The following is a 12,407-nucleotide window of genomic DNA, read 5'->3' on the forward strand; positions in this document are numbered from 1 at the left end:
TTCGAATCAACTATCTATAGAAACTAGTTCATTTTTAATTTATGTCATCGTTCAAACATTATAACACAACTGAAATGGTTTAGTGTCCAATATTTGTACCAAATACAGATATCTAAACAAATAAAATTGGTTCGAGACGGAATGAATAGAGCCACTGTAAGATTTATGGCTGTGATTCCATGTGTTTTACGCGTAACAATAATGTGGTCAATAGTCCATTGGCCAAATTGATGGTCCATTGTAATGCCGTGAAAATGGACAATACACGATTGGAACTGTTTTTACACCCGCACGCACCAAAACAAGTCGCAAAGGAAACAAATCAAAATAAAGTGTGTGCGACAGCACAACACCGTTTCCCGTTTGTGGCACTTAAAGCGAATGACAATTGGCAATAAATATAAATTAATCGCAAAATTTCCGTTCAAATGAAAACGGATTTTTGGCTGGCAAACAGTGCGCCTACACCATAGTGCATTATTATTGGTTCACAGGAAATTAATAGCCCTGATTGCAACCAAATTGGTCGGATGCATGTATGTGGTTGCCACTGCGCCGATAAAAACGAGCCCAATTGCATATGCCAGATAACAGATGTGATGGCATTTCAATCAATTGGTATTTGTTCCATGTGATCTGAATGCCAGGATTCACTTTTTGCAAAGTTAAATTGGGGTGTTTTAAATTTATTGTTTGAATTGTATCGCAAAACAGTTGATATATACTTAAATGGCCACATTTGGATGTCTGGCATGTTTCATGAAATATTGCAAAAAAATTACAACAAGTATAAAGTGTCGGCTTCATTCAAACCCAAATTTATTCCATTACATATAATATTTTCTGCATAAATATTTGAACCAAGATGAATTTAGTAATTTAAAGCGATTTGCGAAATTTAAATACATTTTCTCAGCTTTCATGACATCATGACAAACATCCTTGAAAGCAGGAATACAACGCATTTATGCATTGAATGTACATTGAATGTACATTGTACACATATTGAGGGCTGTTTTTTACGATAGTGTCACAAAAATGTTTTTATGATTATATGATGTTCGCACTGCGTGTACGAACGGAAAATCGTTCGTTTCTTTCCTAGCCTCACTAAGTCATTAGTCTTTCAACGTTTACCAACATCGATTATATGCCGTGTTTCATGTGCTCGTTGTTCATGTTTTTTTTTTCAAACAAAGAATTTTCATTTCGAAGAACGAATTTGAAATATTCTCGACAGAATACAGACAAATTGCAATTCTTGTTCAAAACCTGAAATTCTATGCCATTTCCATAGAGAAATCATAAAATACTAAACGATATTTTATTAGTTTATTATGGGCTCAAATAAGTCTCTGAATCGTTTCCATATTCGCTTTGTTTGCGATGGCCTTTGTCTTCGACAGCTTAAAGTCAATTAGTGTGTTTGAAAAAATAAATTCATATTTTTTTGAACTTTGTGCATAATCAACGATCATGTCGTTGTCGTTTTTAATGACTGAATGGTATGTGCACGAAATATTTTTCTGAGAGTATTTTCCGTCGATTTCTATTGGTAAGCAGAGCATTCATATATAGGTGTTCATTCCATGATTTTGGATATTTCAGAATAGCGTACATTTCATCAACCTTACGAATATTCGGAAACGCACGTTTCGTGTTTTCATGAATTTATAATGAAGAGCAAATCATGTGCATCAAAACTAATCATTTTTAAAATAATAACGTTTCTGATATAATATTAAGAGGAAATTGACTGTCTTTTCTAACAGAAAAACTGTTCATTCAACAAAGTTGTATGCTAAACAACTCGTTCTGTCAGTAAATCAGGAATCTGTTGAAAATTTCACCGATCTCAACAAATTTATTAAAACAAAAAATGGCTCTAAGTTTTGAATTCATCAACAGTGTGGAGATTCTCAACTGGAGAACAAAATTCTAAATAATATTATTCAAAACTTATGAGGTGGCCACAAAAATACGCTCAACTGGTTTGGCACGATATCAAAAGCATAATTTGTGTTCTTCCTTTGAATAATCCGACTTTTTACGATTTAACTAACAACTTAACTACAACTAACATGCTACTTTTTCACCTAGCTGCACTAATAAAGAAGAAAATCATCTTGGTTGAAGCGTTCACTTCGTTAAGATATTTTATTCATAATAACGACTGCACCAAAAATGCAACATAATACATGTCATATATGAATTAAGTTTTCTATTGCGATGATCAGATATGTATCATCACATATTTATGCATGGGTTAGTATTTTCGCTGCAATAATGAGACGAAATAAACATATGTATATGTTTTCTTATATAAATTCTTTCGTTACTTTTCTTCCGTGAAACCAGCACTGATTTCGTGCTACCGCGCGCTTCCTTCACTTTGTAGCTCCAGTACAATTGCAATCATTTCGATTGTATATGGAAATAAGATTGAAACCCAACGAGAAATTTAGAAACAACACGTTGTTGGGCTTCTACACATTGCATACGACAATTTGAATGATGACTATGTAGTCATTAACCTTTTTTGGATGGCTCTTTTGAATCTCAACTCTTTTCAACTTTTCCTTAATGCGTTCCAATCGGGAATTTTCAAATTGTAAGAAATACAAATCAAAGGCAGAACTAAAGACGCTCATAACAGAAAAAACTGATCATTTTTTGTAGTTCTATTTTGTCCCTGCGATTAAAAGTCTGATTTCAATTTAATTTCCCCAAGCTTTTTTTCCCGCAAAATGGATAATCGATCATTGGTTAGGGGAAAAAAGCGTGTCCAATAAATTGACTTTTCTGCAAATAAGAACATTCCATCACAAGACAGATTACAGATAACTAAAATGCAATGGTATCTTTGAATAAAAAAACTCTTTGAAATTTTGTTGCGTTTTTTACATGAGCAATACCATTTGTTTGACCAAAAAAAACTGTACGAAGTTCAACATTCGTTCTCTAACTATTCCATTTGAAAATGAAACAATGATCTACAGCTATGTAATTATGGCCACTTCATAATCTTCAGAATAGCAATGATTATTTTGCAGTAATTTCTGCAAATAACACAAGTTCATTGCATATCAGTAGAAAACTGTAAACTGTTTTGTCTTTTTCATCGATTTAGCAAAAGCACCGTTTTACGATTCCGAAAAAAAGGTTTGAAAAGCCAATGAACGAACAATAAATTTCTGCATTTCGCAACAAAAAAAACAACGCATTTTATTTGCAAAGAAATTATCGAGAATTATGGTATAAAAATGAAACGAATTTTCACTCAGCCAAAAGTGTGCGCGTCCGTATGCAAACTGAGGACACTAAAAATATTCAATATGGCCGCTTCCATTGTGCACGATTGTGTGTACGATAGTGTGAAGAAGAAGAAGTAGTAGACAAAAAGTGTATTGGTTTTCATACGGATGAGTGTGCGTCTGTGCATGATGCGAAGAAAGGAGCCATGCAAAAAGCGATGCAAGAGTGCGTGTGTGTTGCGATGCTTCTATGGAAAAACGGAGGTGAATGGCGTGAAATAAAATCATAAACGTATAAATTTCGTTCATTATTCATGAAAACCTTTCGTCGTGTGTTCCGAATCTCTTTGCACTGAGGACGAGCATAACCAGCACTAATGGTCGTCCCAAACGACAACAATTGCTCACTCTTTTCCACCCAGGTTCTAACTCATTCACTCTTTTCTGTCTCCTTTCTTCTTTCTCCTTTTCCTTCGCCAAGCCTTTCTGCCATAAAAAAGAGTGAAGGTATTGGAAAAGGAGAAGAAATATGAGCCTGAGACCCTCGCCATAAAACGACATTGTTAGCAATAATGAATGGATGACAAAGGGGAAAGGGAAAAAAGAAAGGAGAAATTCATACAACGGTTTTGGAAAAGCAAGAGAAAAGGAGAGAAGATGTACTGATAGTGTATGAAAGAGTGTGAGTATAATCGACTACGTAATATTAGTGTTGAAGATATAAACTGAGAATAACTTTTCTTTGCTACGATGTCAATGCGTTTGGTGTCATATAAAAATTAGTTGCCATAAAAAATTCAAACCCTTGTCTTCTTTTTTGCATACCCTTTCTGCAGTTGCTGCATGGGCTGCAGGCAGTTTTAGGTATTCGAAATGTTTTCTTTGTCAACAGAAAAAAGGGCTGTGAGTGAGGGAATATGCAGAAAGTCATAAATATTTTATGTTTTTATTAGGTGTTCTTTCATCGATTCACCAGAGAAATGTGACAAGGAACAAACGCGACCAATTTTTTAATCAGTTCAATCTACTGATTGAATATCTCGATTCCCAATTTGTGTTGATTTTCTCCAAATGTAGAAAAATAATTGAATTAGAAAGCCTATGTGGAAATAAAATGACTGAAAGTCCCAAATTATTGACTAGCCAGTAAAAAAATGTTACACGGATTCAAAAATGAACTCGTTTCTATATAAAAATGGTTAAATTGATTTTGCTTGACCAAAATGGGAAAGTGTCTGACCAAAATGGGAAAATGTTTGACGAAAATTGGAAAATGTTCGACGAAAATCGGAAAATGTTTGACGAAAATCGGAAAATGCTTGACCAAAGTGGTGGGAAATTGTCTGACCAAAATGGGAAAATGTTTGACGAAAATCGGAGAATGTTTGACGAAAATCGGAAAATGCTTGACCAAGCGCATTTTACTTTAAAAAATGTGAATTTGTTAAAAAAAATGAATATATTTTTTGATTCCATTCTAAATTCTCGATGTGTTCGTGACATATAATAATATTTTGTATAAATGCATTCAATTGTGGCGCGGAAAAATGGGTAAACAATGCTTAGAATGATTTCTATAACAAGTTGGTGCCAATTAAGCCACCTTTAACTCATAAAGAAAATAAGAATTATCATAATGTTCCTACTCCAGTCTGTGATACTTTTTTAATTGATTTTAACACGAGTACAAATACTGTTAAACAGAGAATTAACGAATATTTTAAATGAAATAGATTATGGAGAGAGCAATAAATTTTATGCAAATATACACAAATGACAATCTCAAAACTGAGTGAAACTACTTGTCAAATTAGACAACGTATGCAAACGGTCACTCAATTGACAAATACTTGAGTTAAATTTCCTCATTCACTGAGTGAGTATGGAACAAAACATTTGTTGTGAAAATCTCAACATGTGTTGGAATTCGTCACATTACAATATTTTGCTACGCGAAAATGATTTTATTTTTCTCTGTGTAGCAATTCAATTAATGTTATATAATGTAAATATATAAAAGAATATTCATATCAAATGAACCACCTCTGGCGAAGAAACGCTGTATGGTGCAGAATAATAATAATAATAATAAAAAAAAGAATGTGAATAAGAATAGAGAATCCTTCTTTAGTGGCGGAAACCCAGCCAGGGTATATCCCAGACAAAATACTGGTGGAGCAGAAATCGCGCCGCGCGCGCGCGGGATAAAATCCTCCTACCTCTCTCACAACATAAATAATATAATTAATCATAATTCTCCTCCTCCCATCCAACGAACTACAATACATTGTACTATATAATTTTAAAAAAATATTCTTTGGTTAACATCTATAATATACATAATAAATTTCATAGTGCATTCTCGTTCAGCGGTAAAGTTCATATTAAAATGCTCAATATTTTCCTTAGATTTGCTCAAGTATTTAAACGAATACCATATTGAAATATTGTTAACTATGAATAGTTTTCAAGTTAAATTATCTAAAACCTGTGATAAATTACAGTTATTTTTATTCACAATTTTAGAGATTGTATTATGAGTTGAATGACCATTTTTTACACTTGTGTTCGTTAGAACAGCGTGGTTTTTCCATGCTGAAATTGCTTTCAGTCATCGAATCGGCGGGAACTTTCGTTCTCCATCGGATTCGAAACCGTTTGCTTGAAAACACCTCACACTATGCCACGTCATTACTCTAACGCCAAACTGAGATAGCGATTTACACATATTCATTTCGAAGTAGATTCTCTAAAATTGTGAATGCAATATAGACCAATTCGCAATATGCGAATAAAAAATTCCAGTTATTTTTATTTTAAAACTAGCAAACACAAGATGCCTTGAATGGGTCCAGACCTACATTTTCATATCCCAAATGTGTTGTTTTTCCATTTTTTTTGAATAAAATTTGGGTCGTCAAACATTTTCCCATTTCGGTCAGACAATTTTCCACCACTTTGGTCAAGCATTTTCCGATTTTCGTCAAACATTTTCCCATTTTGGTCAAACATTTTCCGGTTTTTGGTCAAACATTTTCCGATTTTCGTCAATCATTTTCCGATTTTCGTCAAACATTTTCCCATTTTGGTCAAGCACTTTCCCATTTTGGTCAAGCACTTTCCTATCAACCTATAAAAATAAACCACATTTATACTGGTCACAAGATTTTAGTCATCACTGCGTGCGTTACAATTTCGTTCAACATGCAGAGGAACCGCTTGCTTGCCATTTACAATGAATTGACAGCACCACAAATCAGAAATCGGTTACAGTGGTCCTGGCCATGCACATAGTAGAAAATTCCGATGCGGATATGTTGAAAAAATCACGACTGCGATGATTCTTAAAAAGTCAGCCATCCTGCGCATTACAACAAAATAAATTATTCACGGTCTACTATAAAAGAGACAGACTAAAAGAGGGTGGGAAAGAGCGACTACCACTTTTTGTGCTACAGCGCAAATTTCCATGTACATTTTTCACATTTGTCTTTTCTCTTTGCCAAACGAAAGGAGAAAACTAAGAAAAAAGTATATCCAAAACCAGCATTCTCAGTGGTCACCAAACGCAGGTTCAACCGAAAAACTGTGAAATTTTGTGTGTGCAACTTTCAAAAGATTTCGTAGTGAAACATTTGTCATAGTCTCATCTCAGTCAAATGGCGTTCCACTCAACTATTCAAGTAAACCGGAACGTTGGTCAACAAATTTTTAAACCAAAAGAAAGAAAAACCATTGACTTTTGATAATCGCTTCATGGTCAAATTGCGTGTTGCCATAAACATTTCCTCGTGCACCGCATGTCGCCACTTCTGCTGTATTCGCACATTGTGTTCAAATGCAGCGCATCGACGTTTATATTGCTTAATAGGAAAGAAGTACAGGATTGAATACAATTAGAAGAAAAATGAGACGTAAACTGTGCCTTTCGGTCGAGAGGTAAGAAGAGACTAGCTGAAGAGTGCGAAGAGAAAGACGACAACAACAAAGGACAAACAAACAACGCAACACAAAAACAATGTGCGTAAAACACAGAGTCAAACCAATACTCGTATTGAATGTGAAATCAAGAAAGTATGAGAAATGGGAGGGAAACATTTGTATGTCCAAACCATCAAAGAATTTTTTTATGGTGTGAACTTTTTTATGAAATTATATCAGATTAAATGATGACCGATCAGTCAATTGCCTAACTCTATCGCGCCGATGATCAGTAAAAGTGATTGGGACCAACAATTTTGGCGTTTAACAACGAGGTAAAAGTATGGCACACATATAACGGAAAAGAATTGGACCCAATCATGATCTTCTCTATGAAGTGCAAATCTAAAAATAACGTCCAGAGTCGATGAACATACGAAACGATCAACTGCGGAACCATTTGACATACCCTAAAATGTTGGATTGCCTGTGCTAATGGCCAGCACAAGCGAACACCTCGTAATTTGCTGCAACTAATAATATTTTTATCTGCGAATAAATGAGCAGAAATGTTTCGGCTTTTATGTTTTATTAGTTTCTTCCGTTTCCACTTGATAAAAACTTGAGATTTTCAAACGGAATATTTTGGTTTCTCTTTAGCAGAAAAAAAACCCAACCGTTAAAATGATTTGATGTTCAAGTGGATAGCAGAAATATTTTAATTTCAAAATTCGTTTTCGTGTAATGATGTTGGTGTTCAAGTCGAGTCTACTTATGACGTAGCAAAGAATATTATGATTCAGTTGAACCAATTTTAGCTCCGATGCAATTCATGTCAACAACAACATCATTCCATCGATATTTCGGCGGAGGATGAATTAACTTGGGGCACAAGACACTGCCTCACTCTTGCTATCTCGCTCCTTCACAACTCATACATACCCAAAAGTCATTTCTTAAATTCGAATAAGATTAGGATGTGTTAAATGAAATGTTAATTGCCACTGTTTGTCAACGTTATTTTCACACCGTTTGCGGCTTTTCACTCACGTTCACTCATTCAGTGTCGATTCATTGTGAATTGATGACTTTTATGGCTGCTTGAAAGCGCTTTAAAGTGACCAGAAAGAAGCCATTTGAGTCAACACTAAAAAGCCGAAATATTGAGTGAGGAGAAAAATCATTATAATTCGAATTCGACATCACAATTCGTCGGAAGCAATCATTTTATGCACATCACTTACTATATTTCTCATCTACTAGTATCTGTTTCAAGTATTTCCCATAGTTTCAATCGGTCTCGACACAACAAAGATCAATAGGCGAAACATTCATATTTGTAATGATGGCTCTATTTTCGGTGACTCTATTAAGCAATTAAAAAACTTTTCTATCGCATCGAGTGTTAAAATGTGGTCGACTGATTTTGTGGGAAAGTTGGGGGCACAAGTGCTATAGCGCTTGCTGTAGATTTCGACAATGTCGATCTTCGTATTGACAACGCAACGTCAGCACGACCATGTGACATGCTATGAACCAGAGATGCAATTAAACCATATAAGCATAAAGTCGTTTACAAGAAACATTAGTTCCTTTTTTGCATAACCAATGGCGAAATGAATGAAAAAAAATGACTTTTAATGGGTTCGAACAAGGTCGATTTGCAAACATTCTATGCACTAATATGCTGGTCACCGAACACAAGACCCATTTCACATGCTTTTTTATTTCGCCGTGACAATTTTATGGTTTTGGTCGCAAGAAGAAAGCCGGCAAAAGGAGGAAATGGAGAGAAATGTGAAAAGAAACCTCAAAGTCAGAGATTGTTTCGCAGAATTAGTTTTATAATACTGTCAAGTTTTGTTTTCTCTAGAAAATGGCATTTGTGACTAGAATGGTTTTGGTTTAAATTTTTGGTCGATGAGTGAAAATGATTTTTTCATATAATGCCAACTTTTTCAAACACGAAAGTGAAAATTGACTGATGATTGGGACTTTAGCGAAATTTTCCTCATTGATTGAAGCCATAAATTTTAATTTCTTCCAGAGTGGGCTTCTTTTCAATTTCGTTCAAGAAAATTGAATAGCATGAGCTATTCGATTCAACTCGTATCCACAGTGTGGTATTCCTTTTGGTTTTCTTCGAGTTTGTTTATTGTTGCATGTTTTCGTTTCGTCTTCGTGTTGCTGTCAAAGCACACTGTAGCCGGTTGAGTGTGCCTGCTGTGCATCCGAAAGAAATGCAACACCAAAAGTCACCGTTGACGACATTATTTATGAGTGTATGCCGTGTTTCATGTCGTCACTTCGGCTTCATTTTCATCTTCATCGGGATTGAGACGTCCTGCGTGACAACATGGAGAGTTATTCTGTACTCAGCCGGACTGAGTAGAGCATTTAAAGTGAAAATCCGTGGTGTAACAAAACAAAGAGCCTCAAATAATTGTAAACAGCAATTTGTGACGGTAACCCACATTTCTTTTGAGTGATCGGTGTGCATTGGTTTGGTTGAAGCGATACCAATTTGCGATTCGATATCGTCAGTCGCCGGATGAAACATAGAAGCCGGTCGAAACAAGTAGTTTGTCATGTGTACGGTAGGCGGTACTCTTAAGACTTTGCTTGTTCTTGCATGGCCATTCTTTAGAAAATAAATTGTAAAGGCGTGTAGTGTATCGTCTCCAAAGCAGAATGTCAACTAAACACTACATTCATTAATGTGTCACGGTTCTTCTGAAATATTCGAAACATCCGATTGAGTATTGGCCATATGTAATGTGAATTTGATTTCCATATGATCAAAAAAATCGGAAATATTGACAAGTCCATCGTTTTTCATGAATAAATCTGATGAATGAGCTCTTTGGAAATGATCAACGAACACATTTCTTCTAAAAATGCATTTTATTTTTCAGGCCACAGAAACGAATAGAACACGAAATAGTTTTATTGGTTTGTGTGGGTTTTCATGTTGGTTTTCTTCCTTGTTCCGTCTGTTTCGTTCCGAATAAGCAAAAACAATGGCCCGCCATAAAATGTCGAATAAGTTCTCATGAATACGTTTCCAGCTTGGTTTTCCTCGATTCCTTTGTTGTTCAGTTCCTTTTTATTGCTTTTTCTCTACTTTCAACATTCATCAATGTGTTGGAATACGAAGAAGTGTTCAACATTTCTTGGGCACAACAATGTACGTTGGTTTCAATCACTTTCATGGTTATATAGCATGTATTATGCAGACAAATTCGAATGATTTCATTTCATGCGGTGGTAAAAGTTACAAGTTCTTACGATACCCGAGGGGTGTTTTAAAAACTTCCTTTCTTGTGGCAAGCACGTGGTTTGTGTCACATACATAACGTATATGAAGCTTATTGAAACGTTTTCAAATGAACGCTCGAATCTTTGTAGCAGAACATGATGATTTTCGTGAGTAAATTTAAATATATTAGTGAAAAATGAATGAGAACGCGGTTTTAAAACATTTCAGTCAAGAATGCCACCTACGTACGCCGTTTTATTCCTTTCATCTTACAGCTAGTCGTTAATAATAAGAATAAAATGATTGTGTTTGCTTTGATCTCGCCACCAAGTTCGCTCATCTACGCCATCAAATGTCCAAATAAGCACGCCGAGCTGGCACATTTGAAGCAGATAATCTCTCGAGTTTGCTCGTTTGTTTCGACGGCATTTGTATCACCTAAAATACGCGAATCGTTTTATTTTGACTGCGCCATTCTAAACAACATTTGTTCGGCGATCTCTAAATGTCACAACATTTCCGCTTTTATATTTTGAAATCATAACTCATGATTGCGATAGTAATTATGACGTTCCGTATTTTGTTCACTTCAAATACTTCCTTAATCATTGTATTTGATTCTGAGAACAGCACTCAAGTCGATTTTTCTCCATTCCGTCGTAAACAAGTCGATGGCGAACAGAGAAAGAAAAAACCTCTCACCTTTGGACGAAGACGATATGTAAATATAATTATTACCATTCCGAATGACGTCTTTAACACATTGTCTGCCGCTAATCAGTTTAATGAGTAAATTTAAGAGATCACGAATCATGACCGATTAATCGAATACACACCATCAAATCAATCAACGTATGGAATTTTAACTAATTTCGCATTAAATTTATTTCCAACATCAGGCCAAGAACAAAAACACAGCATATATTTCGGTGGGGCTAATTGAATTGCGTCCGTGCTGACGGCAATCCGCGACGCCCGTAATTAGTGGCAAATTAGACCAATTTTGCAATTTGTCGCCTCCGAACATCCGATAAGAAGTAAGTCACCGATTTTTGAGCCAGTTTCAAAGTGATGGCGTCATTTCATGCCGCGATTCGCACACGACTACCCAATCATTTGTCGCTTGTCATTCGCATCGATGAATGAGTAAATTGACGACGTCATCGACGATAACGCAGTGATAGATCATCAGATAGACGATGTACTCTTTGTTTGTTATTCGGATGATCGGTCGGTCATTCGATGCGCAAACTGATGCTAATGAACGCATATACCACAGAAATATTATCGACGTTTAATTATTACTTTCGGAACCCATTGAGTAGCGCTGATGGAATTTCTTTGTCGGACAGTCGATAAATACCAGATGGTGATGTTGCTTAGGAGCTTTTTCTGCTTCAATCATATAGAATTACTTAGCGGCAAATTAAATGCTTCGCTTATCGCTTACATGCCGGCCTCAAGCTTTGCTTTTGCTGTAAAATACGATTCGTCTGTTTTGTTTTGCATTGAAGCTAATGCTCACTGGTCGCCGATACTCAGAAAAAATCGATAGAAACCACCGATTCGAATGTGAAGCTATACACACATATTTTGAATTATTATCGATAATTGGTAAATAATTTGGGTCCCTATTGGGTCACAATATTCCATGATACGTTAGTTGTGATGCGAAACGCTGCTGCTTCCATACATTTATGTACTATAGCGAGCGGAAAGATCTGGCTAGTAACCCGAAAATATTTCATTAGGTCTTAGGCGAATAATCCCGAATAATTTGTTCGTTTTATGAGCTTGTAATCTTGGCAATTTGCGAACACAAAATAAATAGCGTGTTTAATATCGACGTTGACTTACAACCAACTACCGAATTAACACCAATAAAGAGAAGAAAATCAAATTATCTCATTACACATAGGATCTGTTGGCGCACATAGCGAAATAATTCTGTCTCGCTTCTCTGGTATTAATAA

Source organism: Sitodiplosis mosellana, unplaced genomic scaffold (genome assembly GCF_009176505.1).
Source record: "Sitodiplosis mosellana isolate CC-2019 unplaced genomic scaffold, AAFC_SMos_1.0 Smas_scaffold_5948, whole genome shotgun sequence".
Taxonomy (NCBI): domain Eukaryota; kingdom Metazoa; phylum Arthropoda; class Insecta; order Diptera; family Cecidomyiidae; genus Sitodiplosis; species Sitodiplosis mosellana.